The 12,648-nt window shown below is 40.4% G+C and overlaps 1 protein-coding gene across 2 annotated transcripts in view; it reads left to right on the top strand.

Annotated features, from left to right (window-relative positions):
* Positions 1-278: 278 nt before the first annotated feature.
* Positions 279-12,648, top strand: part of fat2 (FAT atypical cadherin 2) — a 123,921-nt gene continuing 111,551 nt past the window's right edge. For both annotated transcript variants that reach the window (XM_031317108.2, XM_031317109.2), the window contains exon 1: positions 279-546. The gene's annotated coding sequence lies outside the window, so the exon portion shown is untranslated. The remainder of the gene's footprint in view (positions 547-12,648) is intronic.

The following is a 12,648-nucleotide window of genomic DNA, read 5'->3' on the forward strand; positions in this document are numbered from 1 at the left end:
CAGTCCTGGCCCAAGGCCTGAACCCACAGGCAAGAGAGGGAGGGGTGGTACAGCCCACAATCTGGGCAAATGGTGTGTGTGTGTGTGTGTGTGTGTGTGTGTGTGTGTGTGTGTGTGTGTGTGTGTGTGTGTGCGTGTGTGTGTGCGTGTGTGTGCGTGTGTGCGTGTGTGTGTGTGTGTGTGTGTGTGTGTGTGTGTGTGTGTGTGTGTGACAGAGAGAGGAGGGACAGTGTGAGAAGTGGGTGGAGATGGGACTCCTGAGGGAGTGTTGAGGTGTCTCAGCAGCTCTCTGGTTCAGAGCCTTTGTAAGGCGCTGAAGTTGAAGTTAGCAGCAGTGTTTCAGCAGTTGAAACACACTCCTATAGCTCCATATGTGTGTTTCTCACCGTATCTTTTCTCCTTTTCTTTTCATTGACTCTCCACCAACCCGCTATGGGAGTACACTGGTCGCTGCCGTCCTGTCAAAGGATTTTTAAAGTTCCTGAAGTGTGAGGGAAGAAAAAAAGAGACGGATATTTCTGGAAGAGTTGCCTAACCTGACCTAAGGTAAGTTTTCCTTGTTGTTCACCATGCATGCTGCTTCACTCTATCTCACACTGCTGTTTATTGTGGAGTATAAAGCCTCTATTTAGTATCACTATCACTAAACACAGCCCAGGAGTGTGTATAAACAGAGTAACATTGCCTCAGAAGAAGAACTAAACTTTTCTTGCAACACATGAATTAGAGAAATGCTGGAAAATAATTAGGTTCTAGTTGAAATCATGCAGTTAAAATGTGCACATGATGTCCCTCCTGATGTTTTAGGATGTGTTTAAAGCACCAAATGTTGCCAAAGAGAGATTTTAAAATCCACAGAGTCAATCAATCAAGGAATTCGAGTTCTTTCAGAGAAAAGAAAAGTGAGTGTGTGAGTGTGTGAGTGTATGGCTGTGTGTGGTTTCAAAAAAAGGGTTTGTAAACATTGCATTTCTGACAGTTTCAGTTCGAAGCGTTTGTTTGGGAGAGGAGGAGAGGTAAAGAGCAGCAATGGAGGCATGTCAATTCATGTAGCTGAGCTCCTGACTTTGGTCAAAGCGTCCCTCCCTTCTCTTAGTTTTCTCCTGGAGCTGGTTTCCTCTGTGTGGTGTGAAATTGCTCAATCATATTTTTGAACGCATGTACCCAAATCTTCTGCAGTTTCAGATCAGGAGGTGTTCTCTCCTGTTTAAAGTATATTGAATCCTGTCACTTCCAGTTGAGGCCAGATTGCATGGAGATGAGTGCCAAGATAACGTTAAAAGACTGACCAATCCATTTTTGTAAAGGTAACTTTCTATAATGGAAAGCGACACACAGATGGTTGTTTCGTAATCAGTGTGAAAAGAAAAGTACTCGCTCATGTTCTGCAACCTTATTTGACCTGAAAGTTGCCTCAGGCTGTATTGTGTTTTAAGTATAAGGCATATGCACATACTTGTTTTTGACGACCCTGGATAAATGCCATATCTATGATAAGTATAGCTTGTTAAAGTAGGATTCAGTTTAATTTTCCCGTCATGTAAAGTTTTTGTCAGGAATACATTTCCTGCAGGAACGTTGAAATATTACAGTCAAGCATGTGCAAACCATTCAGTGTGGACTGAGAGCTTTTTCAATGATCTATTGGGAAATTTGTCAAAAGATGAGCCTCTTTAATGACAACTCTGGGACCACGGCTGTTTGGAGTAGTTGAGATAAAGTCTAGACTTGTAGGATGGATGGACCTGCCCGTCATAAAGCACAGATGAATGTTACCCTCACTAGTACCCTGTAATTACACTGTTGGCCTCTTGACTGTTTTATTGCCTGAAATGCTGTCTGACTGACTATAAGCTGCAGAAGGTTATTAAGGGTAGTTAGGAAATTAACAAGTTAAAAAAAATGTAAAAGTATTCATGTACCCAGAGGTTAAATTGGGCCGGAGTGCACCAGAGCGCAGCTCCGCCTCCTCAGGTCCACAACACACCCTGCCGGAGCTCAGCTCCATCTCCTTCAGCACCAAATATTGTTCTTCCACTTGAATTATTTTTCATCTCCTGGCAAATACACGGCATATGAGACTGAATAAAAAACTTTTTTTTTTTTTTATCTAAGGTAAGTGTTACAGTACATGATGTACCGTAACACTTACCTCAGATAAAAATCACAAAGTGCTTTTCATAAAACATTCAACATGATTAATGATAAAAAAAAAAAAAAAAAACACAATTAAATTACAATGTAAAAAAGAGTGCAGACGGGTCATTCAAAAGCTTGTTTAAAAAGTTAGGTTTTAATATGAGTTTTTAATAAAGAAGAAACAGCTGACGGTATGCCGGGTGTGCGTGGAACTGTCAGTAGATGTAGACCTTAGCGAGCGAGCTGACAAATATGGTTGAAGTTGCTCGGCCACACATACAGGCTATAGAACATCATCTGAAAAAGTGTTATTTATTAAATGAAATGCACCCTAATAGAAAAAAAAGCACACATGCACCCCCTCACAAGACACACACACGTGTTAGGGCTGCACGATATGAGGAAAATAGGCGACATGCGATAACGTTGTTGAATATCTTGATAACGATATTACTTGCGATAAACAGATATACTCAGTTTTGCTGCTTTCAGTATTCTGCTAAAATACAACAAAAACAATACATTGTGTAGCCCTAACACCTATCTAGGGAGGGGATGCTGCTGAGGCATTTCTGACCCCCCCTGTAATTATGGTATTTGCTTTGTTGCTGAGTGACCCTTTGAGTGTGGGGGTGGGGGCCAGTTTAACTTTAAAGGACACCCCCGACGCCTCAACCTTCCACCCTGAATGACCTAACTCTGCCGGCTGCAGGCATGAGAGGAGAGGCCCAGAAAAATACAGCAAAACTACAGTACAGTAAAGGGCTTAAACAGATAATGCGATTTTAATTCTCATAGTGTTTCCCACATTTTTAAATCTAGTCCCCAGAACGTTTCCATGACGTCACACTGGATTTTTATGGGTGCCCACAGTTGTGCACCAACACAACTTTTACAGATGCTGTGACAGTAAAAGTTTTAGTGTGGGGAGGGGCCACTTTACTGAGACAAAAAACTTCAGTTGGAACAGATCAGTTAATATTTTGAGCATTGGTGACCTCTGACATTCAAAATTGTTGATGACCCAGACTTGATGACTATGTGTTGTACTTATGTACTCTACTTGAACAAAAAACTACTTGTTATTGTACAACACTCCAGTCCGGGCTTAAAAAAGAAAAAAAATAGCATGTTAGTATAATACATTTATATAATGTCTCTTTGTTCCGTTATACAGACTCCTATTTTTGCTGGAGTAATACGACATACATTTATCTACAGTCAGATATTTTGTCATACCATTAACACCAAGGCATCCATCTTTTTAATATCTTTGGTTGCATGAAGCTGTTGTGACAAATGTTGCAAATCACTGAGTGGTGCTGGGTAACCGCAATGTTGTATTTTTATATGAATTTTACAACAATATGATGCAGCACCTGAGTTATTTAATTGGCTGGATTAGGAACATAGAGAGTAATCCTGAATGATTTTCCAGAAAAAAATCTAAATATTGTAATATGAAATCACATGTATCATGATAGATAGCCTATATTGTCCATCCTTAGACATCGCCCCTATACTTAAGCATGGTATGGCTATTGTATAGCATAGTTTATCACAGCAGTATTAAACAGAAAATAGTAAAATCAGCAATGTGAAGCAGCTAAATGTATCTTTTCTGTCTTTTTTGGACCCCAACCATTAGATTATGTGTAATTATGCTCCCATATTTTGTTCAAATTGCTGTATTTATTTTATTTTTTTTAAAGATTTGTTTGGGCATTTTAGACCTTTATTTGTATAGGACAGCTTCGATTTGAAAGGGGAGAGAGAGGGGGGGAATGACATGCAGCAAAGGGCCGTAGGTCGGAGTCGAATCCGCGGCCGCTGCGTTGAGGAGTAAACCTCTATATATGGGTGCCTGCTCTACCAGGTGAGCTAACCAGGCACCCTAAATTGCTGTAGTTTTTATTTGTATTTATTTAAAACTCTCACTGTGTTCTCAGGGTTTCTGAGTTTCATCACAGCACGCTGTAGTCCTGACAGGGTTAAGTACCTCCGGACCCATCCCAATATAACTACTCAGCTCCAGTTAAAGGCCTCCATGTCCTGGCTTCATGATGTGGGTGTGAGAGAGGTTAGAGGAGGCCATGCACTTCTCCGACCCCTGAAGCCTTCCAGGCAGAGGTTAACCTCGTAACCCCACCTTTACATAATCCTGGAGGTCTGATCTGAAATTGTACTCCTGCATAGGCGTGTGTGAATTTCTGCAGATGGCATTTTGAAGGAATAAACAGTTTAGTTTAGTAATTTAACTAATGCTTTTATGCAGAATACAGCAAAAGTAATCTTAAATTACTATATTATATTATTATATTGAATTAGGAGTCCTGCTCGACGCCCCCCTATTCCGCCCTGCATTGTGCAGACAGAGGAAAGCGCAAGATGTTTGACAGGCCGCACGCAGACAACTCAAATAACTGCTGACAATTTACAGAAACCTTCCAGCTATCTAGGGATTAGTACGGAGGGATAATAATGCAATATTCTCAAGGATGAGGTGGAGGACGAAGCCCCTAAACTCAGTTTTTACCCACCTTGATAGGTTCATAGAAACATTGAGGCCTGTTCATACAAACTGTGTTGCATCAAATTGATTTAAGTTGTAAGTCTTTAATGATTGATTCTTGACTATCATGACAGTTCTGATCACTTGGACTGAAAATATAAGGGCATTATACCTCCCTTTTTCCTTAACATTCAAGAACTTTAACCGTATCGGCAAGTTTGTCAGTTTTCTATAATATGCTGAGGTTCTTTGATTGTTGTCACTCATCACTTCTGCAAAATGCTTTCCCAGACCCCAGAGAACTTTACCAGGGCTTGAAATGCTAAAGACCTGCACGTCTCACCAAGTGTCTTCGGAAACAACCTTTTATTTGAATGGGAGCAGCTTGTAACACCTTGCTGTAGCACCTCGTTGTCAAATTTGACATTTTCGGGTTATATGACTCTGTCAATCTTAAAGGAGAAGCAAAACATCACTTGTGCATTGCAGTCAACAGTTTTTTTTCTTCCCACCATAATACAAGAGTGAGGCCTTAATAGACTGACATCTAGTGAAGCGTAGCCATCCATCATGGCTTATTGCTGCAGCACAGACTCATTACTGTCTTAGATTGGACCAAGGCACAGACTATGGATCTTGTTTTATTAATAGGGAGGAAATTGAACTCAACAATTATGCAAATGAGAAGTAGTCTGAAAGTAAGTTTAATTACACATGGAGGAAAATGTGTTTGTACCATCATGACTGGGCCAGGACAGTCAAACCAGGATAAACTTGCAACACTTTACTTTAAACCCCTCTATTTAGCATTTACAATCCTGATTTAAACACTTAAATTGTTTATAACACAGATAAAATAACTTTTTATTGCATTCGTATTAAAAGTTAATGAATGCCTGATGAAACAGTATACAGGATAGAATAGCTGTAATTATGTTTAATTTTATATAAGCTGTTTATACAAATGAAAAATAACTGTTACAGATTAGTTAACATCTCGTAAATATGCTTAAACTCGTGATGAGCTTGAAAGTTTGTTCTTGACCTTGGAAATAGTCGTTTGAGAAAAAAACTACTCAATGAATTTTTTTTTTTACAGAACGTTACGTTGGCCCGTCTGGTTTATAGCGATTCCTTTGAAAACGCCCACATCCAAACCAGCCCCTTGATTTGATTACTTGGGTATCATATTTCAGCAGCTCCCTTTTCTTTCCTTTCTTGAGAATGGGGGGTGGGGTAATCACTTCTTCACAAAAACCAGGAAACAGGTTGATGCGATGAATGTAGTTGGATAAGGAACAGGAGGAGGAATAATGGCTTATAGTTTTCGGTGAAAAAAAGAAAACCCTGAAATCCTTTAATTCCCTTATAAGCCCACTTTCTTGATATTTTACCACAATCGTCTGGTGAATAACCTTTGTACAAACATATGGAGATAATTACCTGTATACCACTGGGCCAGGCAGGGCCTGTTGTGTGCTGTTGGCTCTCTCGGATCAAACCACACTCCCTGCCCTCCCATTATAAAACGCCCCGGACTTTACAAAGCCAGATTGGCAGATAAAAAGATCCATGAATCAACTTGTCTGTGTTGTCATTACACAGGAATTGGATGACTACCTTTACATTGACTGAAGTGCTCCATGGTTAAAAGTAATTTGCACAAAGGACTGATGAGGAAGTAGACGGTGACTGTAAAAAGATAAGGCCAAGATGGACAAACCAGAAGTGGCAACATTATTTCCTTATTGATTTGACCATTACTACTAATACTGTAAATCTACTATCTATCTATTAGATTAATTTTAATTGGTAGATAGTCAAACCTTCTAGTTTTCCGTCAATGAACTGACTAATGTTAATATCTGCATTGATACAATGGATGTGTAAGTGAATCTCAAGTATTCATTCAGGTTTACACACTTTGCTCTAATATTCCTTTAAGAGGGAGCGACCTCCCAACACACATGCCTGTTATTCTCAGTTAATGAAGGTTGAGAGAAAAAAATCCTCAGTGGTCTTTTTGTTTCGTTTGCGTGAACACACAGCTATCAAACCTTCTGCTGTGTGTGTAAAATCTGGTCTGTCTCAGTTAGTCTATATCCTTGACGTTCCACTTCTGGGATTGCTCTGTTACCACCGTAAAATCTGCTGGATTTCACTCATTTAGGCCGGATATCCATTGCCTTGGGCTTCCTTTGTGTTGGCATTTTAAACTCCGGTGGATTTATGAGGACTATGGTTAACTGCTCCTCAGATCTCTGCAGGGTAAATCCAGACAGACAGCTAGCTAGACTATCTGTCCAATCTGAGTTTTCTGTTGCACGACTAAAACAACTTTTAAATGTACACGTTCCACCAAAACAAGTTCCTTCCGAGCCTATTTTGCCGCGGCACCGCAGCTTTTCCCAAGACAATTGTGATTGGTTTAGAGAAATGCCAATAAACCAGAGCACGTTTTCCTCCCATGCCCGAATGCTGTGTGGACTAGCCAGACTCTCCTCCAGCGCGCTTTGGAGGAAGGTCTGGCAAATCAAGACTAGTCTCAGTTAATGAAGGTTAGCCACAGTGGTCTTTTTGTTTCATTTCCGTGAACACACAGCTATCAAACCTTCTGCTGTGCTATCAGTGGGTAAAATCTGACACTGAACTGTAAATCAAAACCATATACTGTAAGTACCTATGGCACGTCAAATATGAACCCACCTTAAAGGTACAGTTCACCCCAAAATCATATTTTTCCTCATACCTGTAGTGCTATTTGGGGTGGCAGTAGCTCAGTCCGTAGGGAGTTGGGCTGGTTCAAGTCCCGGTACGGACCAGAGTACGGAGTGTGGACTGGTAGCTGGAGAGATGCCAGGTCAACTACAGGGTACTGCCAAGGTGCTCTTGAGCAAGGCACCGAACCCCCCCCCCCTATCGCTCAGGGCATCTGTCCAGCAGTTGTAGCCCACTCACTCTGACATCTCTCTATTTATGCATGTCTAGGACCTGAGCATACATGTGTATTTTAAGCCTGTGTAGTGTGTTCTAACACAAAATGGTCAAAATTGTAATTTCCCCAGTGGGGATCAATACAAAGTATACATTAAAATTAAATTATTTATCAGTCTAGATTGTTTTAGTGTGAGTTGCCCAGTGTTGGAGATATAATGGAACTAGATGGCACTCGGCCTGTGATGCTCAAAGCACCAAAAAAATACATTTGATAAACTCAACAGCAATGTCTCTTTCCAGAAATCATGACCGGGTTACTCTAGGTAATCCACAGACCTCATAGGTTGTAAGCAGTTTCATTTAGTGACTATTTTCGTTTTTTACTGAACTACACCTGCAAACTGTATCACCGCGCAGAAGGAAGCGTACTAATGGACGAGAGGCTTGTGCTTGTGACAGAGCGAGATGTAAACATGAATGCCGTCCTCCGCGTTAGCTAGCTCAGGTGAGCTAGCAGTGTCGGTTAGCTATAATCAAATCTCCAAAAGTTAGCTAACGTTACAGCTCAGCCGATGGCCTTTCCTTGTATGGGCCTTTCTTCTGCGCGGTGATATGGTTGGCAGGTGTAGATTTCTATCAAGAAAATAGTTCCTACATGAAACTGCTCACAACCAGGTTTGTGGATTATCTTGAGTTTGGTGATTTTAGTATCACAGGCCAAGTGCCATCTAGTTCCATTAAATTGGAAAGAAGGCAAACATCTCTACCGCCAATATCTCCAACACTGGGCACACCAAAAATAATCTAGGTTGATAAATAGCACAATAAGTCAAAATATGTATTTGTAATTTTTGGGTGAACCGTAAAAGATAAGGTGAACTATAAATCATCATAAATAATAGCTGTAAATGAAAGAGAAAGTACTGTGAACTTCAATTAAGAAAAACAAGTTTTAATGACAAACGTAGCAGCATATGCTATGATAAACCTTTATTAGGTTGATAATGGTCTATATCGACAGCGTTTAATTTACGGGATTGTTTTAGTGCCGCCGAATGTTACCTCGGATGTCCCTCATTTTCATTTTTTTTTTTTTTAAGGTTTTTTTGTGGCATTTTAGGCCTTTATTCGATAGAACAGTTTAGACCTGAAGGGGGAGAGAGAGGGGGAATTACATGCAGCAAAGGGCCACAGGTCAGAATAGAACCTGCAGCTGCTGCAGCAAGGACTGAGCCTCTGTACATGGGGCCCACGCTCTACCAGGTGAGCTATTTAGGCGCCTGATTTTCTTTCTTTTTTTTGAGTAAAATTCTCATCACACACTCGACCATTTGAATTCCAGAGCTCGCCTCCCTACATGCACATGTTCTACTAAAACACTGCCGCCCAAGACCATTGTGATTGGTTTAAAGAAATGCCAATAAACCAGAGCACGTTTTTCTCCTATCTAGGAATGTTGTGTGGACTAGCCACACCTTCCTCCGCAGCGCTGTGGAGATAGGTTTGGTAACGCAAGACTAGGTTGATAACATCGGCCTGCTGATATATCAGTCCGCTCAACTGGAAACTCTCCAAGAAGAAGTAATAACCAGCAATGAAAATGTGGCCTCAGCCTGCGGCAAAAAGCTGGTAAAGATGAAAGAGGACAACTTCCCTGACTTGTATTAAAACGTGTGTGTGCGGGTTGTGCAGCAGATTCCAACACTGTTGAGCTTCCAGCAGAGAATGACAGCTCAGTCAGGTTCACACAGACACACGAGGTGGAGGAGATGATGAATGATAAAAAGCTGCATATACTGTTCTCTGTCTGTTCTGGGTGCCATGGGGGTGATGGTGACATGTGATCCAGGAAGCTGGAGCTCAACATGTGGCTGCAGGTTACTACCTGAAACACCGGCAGGGAGGCGTGGGTTTGTTTGAGATGGCGTGAAACTGCATGCGCGAGCTGACCTCAGTAGCAGCAGTAATGGACTGAGGTTTCTGCCCTGCAGCACTGGATGTTTGAACTCAAACAGGAACGTTTCATTTTAAAGTTTACCGGCTCCAGAGAAACACTTTACAAATACTTCAACTATGTGGGTGGTGCAGTGTTTAGAGTGAAATGGATTTCTTAGAAACAAAGTTGAAATATTTAAAACTGATGGCCTTGATATAAACCTAAAGTATTTGTGACTACAGCATTGATGAGTTACCAACTATATATCCATTAATTGGTTTGAGTCATTTGATTCTCTGATCCCAGCTCCCTAAATGTGAATGTTTTTGTAGTTTCTTCTCTCCTCTGTGACATTAAACTGAATATCTTTGAGCTGTGGAGAAAACAAGGGATTATAGGACGTCATCTTGGGCTTTGGGAAACACTGATCCAATGAAAATAATCGTTAGTTGCAGCCCTTTTTATTACATTTTTCTTGTGTTTCTAAGTTGAGTAAGATTGAGAATATCATATCAACCAGGAGATACTTCATTATAGAGTCTTTGGTGATTAGTCCCCATTGTGACGCAGTATATTTAGGGGGTAGTCATGATGTGATTAGTTCAAGAATATTCCCCCCAGGGTCTAGAAATTGGTGTAGTTGGGGTGAATGGGTACAGAGAGTTGCTGAAGATCTGGATGATATGATGTGGAGCAGGACTGTGCACTGGATGTGTCTGAAAGAGGGTTGTATTGGTTCATACTGAAATGACAACTGACAGCAGCAGAGAAGAGAAAAGATTTGACCGAGATGATATGATGGGTTATGGCAGTGGTTCCCAACCTTTTTTCCTTGGCGCCCCCCGTATTTATGTCTAAGAAAAGCCGAGCCCCCCCTCCGAAACCGAAGTTGAGGTAACTTTCCCTTACTTTCTTTTTTGATACAGAGGAGTTATCAGCACTTTTACGTTTCTCCGCTATGTTTCGTTCATAAAATAGTGATGCCGTGGCGGCAGGAAAAACGAGGATGACAGCAGCTAGCAGCTGACTTGATGACAGCAAGGGTCACACAAAAATATGTAGACTTTTGTATACATTATATATTCTAGTGTATTATCATAATTTGTTTAACATGTGCAAATATTTTTTTTTTTATCTCAACCTCAAACCAGATAAAGACTTGCGCCCCCCCTGTGATCTTTGCCGCCCCCCTTAGGGGTCCCCGGACCCCAGGTTGGGAACCACTGGGTTATGGAGATATGGGCAAAATCTGGTTGGTTAAACTTAGAGTGAATGCCCATAGTCAGATGATAGAGAGGTAGACCGAGCTTCATTGGTAACATTTTACTTAAAGGTATCTACATAACAGTGACGTGACACTGTCATGAACACATGATACTGTCATGACACAGTCATGATGACACATGAACTCTAACCCTAACTCTATCTCTAACCCTAACCATAACTTGTCTTGACAAAAACTGAATGACACTTACTAAAAGAAGCGTTATGACTTGTATATAATTTTTATGACACGTTCATGACAGTGTCATGTCACTCTTATGTAGATACCTTCATGTAAAGTGTAACCGCTTCATTAAAGGAACCTTCAAAATGTAAAGTATAATTTCACCCAAACCACAGAAAGATTTCCCCCCTTACACCTCGTGATGACCTAGCTATGCAAATAGTCATCTTTTGTTCATAATATGTGAAGGAAAGGGAGTTTTTTTGTTGTTGCATGATTGATTTGGGTAAATTGACCCTTTTAAGAAGAACCTACACATCTAAATCGCTGCTTGAGACATTTGGATTTATCCAGATTTGTTCTATCCACAGGGATAAGCATATTAAAGCACTTATTGTTTTTCATAGACAAAATCCACCTCAGACCTATTATTATTATTACTGTAAGGAATACTTTACACATCGTTATGCTAATCCTTTAAATCCATATCTTTAAGACTGAGATAAATGTGAAATGAGATGTATTTGCACGTATAGTAATCTTTTTTTATGCAGCCAAGCAGTGATACCTGCAATCCATGAGGTATCTCATGATATTTTCGAAAAAACCCTCAAGCCACATGTTAAGTGTCCCTGGTTTAAAATAGGACCCAGCCCCTAGACTAAATTATGCTAAAACCTATTTTAATCTGGCCTCACAGATGTAAAAAAAATGAGCAGAACAGCAGAAAAATGCAGTGCATTACAAAATGCCTGAAATCTTTTCTGAAACCCAAATAGTGACCCTGACTGTCATAATCTGATTATCTGTCAGCAAGTGCCCTGACTGGAGATAAAATCCCACATACCTGTTACCCTCCACTGGAAACCCCAGCGCCAGTCTACCTGGAGACGTTCAGTACATCGTATACCCGGGGAGAGCTGTTTTCATAAACCTATATACATTGTGAGGGGGTTAAATAAACTATCGACCTATCAGAATGTTGCTGCCTCTGCAGTTGCTGGGAAGATGTTAATGCTTTCAGCTCTGTGATTGATGGTCCAGCCTCAAAATTATAGAGTGCCGAACAATAGTTTTCAATTAGAGACAAATTTCCAATGACCATGTCAATTTGACTAATCATATCTTCACTCTAAATGGGCTGATTTTGTCACTTAATTTTTCATGTGTTAGTGCTACATGTACATTTTTCTAATTACTAAAGTTGCTGTGTAAGAGTGCGAGGTGTAAAAGGACAGTTTTGCGTTTGCACTACTATTACCACATTACTCATTATCACTTCCTTTCTTGTTCTTTTCACCATCAGTCGAAGGGTCAACAAACTCTACCTGCACACACAGCTAACCAGTTAGCAAAAACAGGAAAGTAGTTTGTTGTTTGTTGTAGTTCAAATCAAAGTCATGATTCCAGGGATTATGATAATGTCAGTTATGCCACCGTTGCTACAACACTGAAGTATGAATCACACAGATTAAGATATAGATTAGGGTAAAAAGTTATATGACAAGAATTTCTCACTGTTGAATCTGCTCCGAAGGAAACTGTAAGTGATACTTACCTAGAAAATATATCATATAATAAGTGCTATTTAGGCAGGCAGCTTTATTTGTATAGCACATTTCAGCAACAGGGCAATTCAAAGTGCTTTACATAAAACATTAAAGGACAGTTAAAAAT

This window comes from Sander lucioperca, chromosome 1 (assembly GCF_008315115.2).
Source record: "Sander lucioperca isolate FBNREF2018 chromosome 1, SLUC_FBN_1.2, whole genome shotgun sequence".
In the NCBI taxonomy this organism is placed as follows: Eukaryota; Metazoa; Chordata; class Actinopteri; order Perciformes; family Percidae; genus Sander; species Sander lucioperca.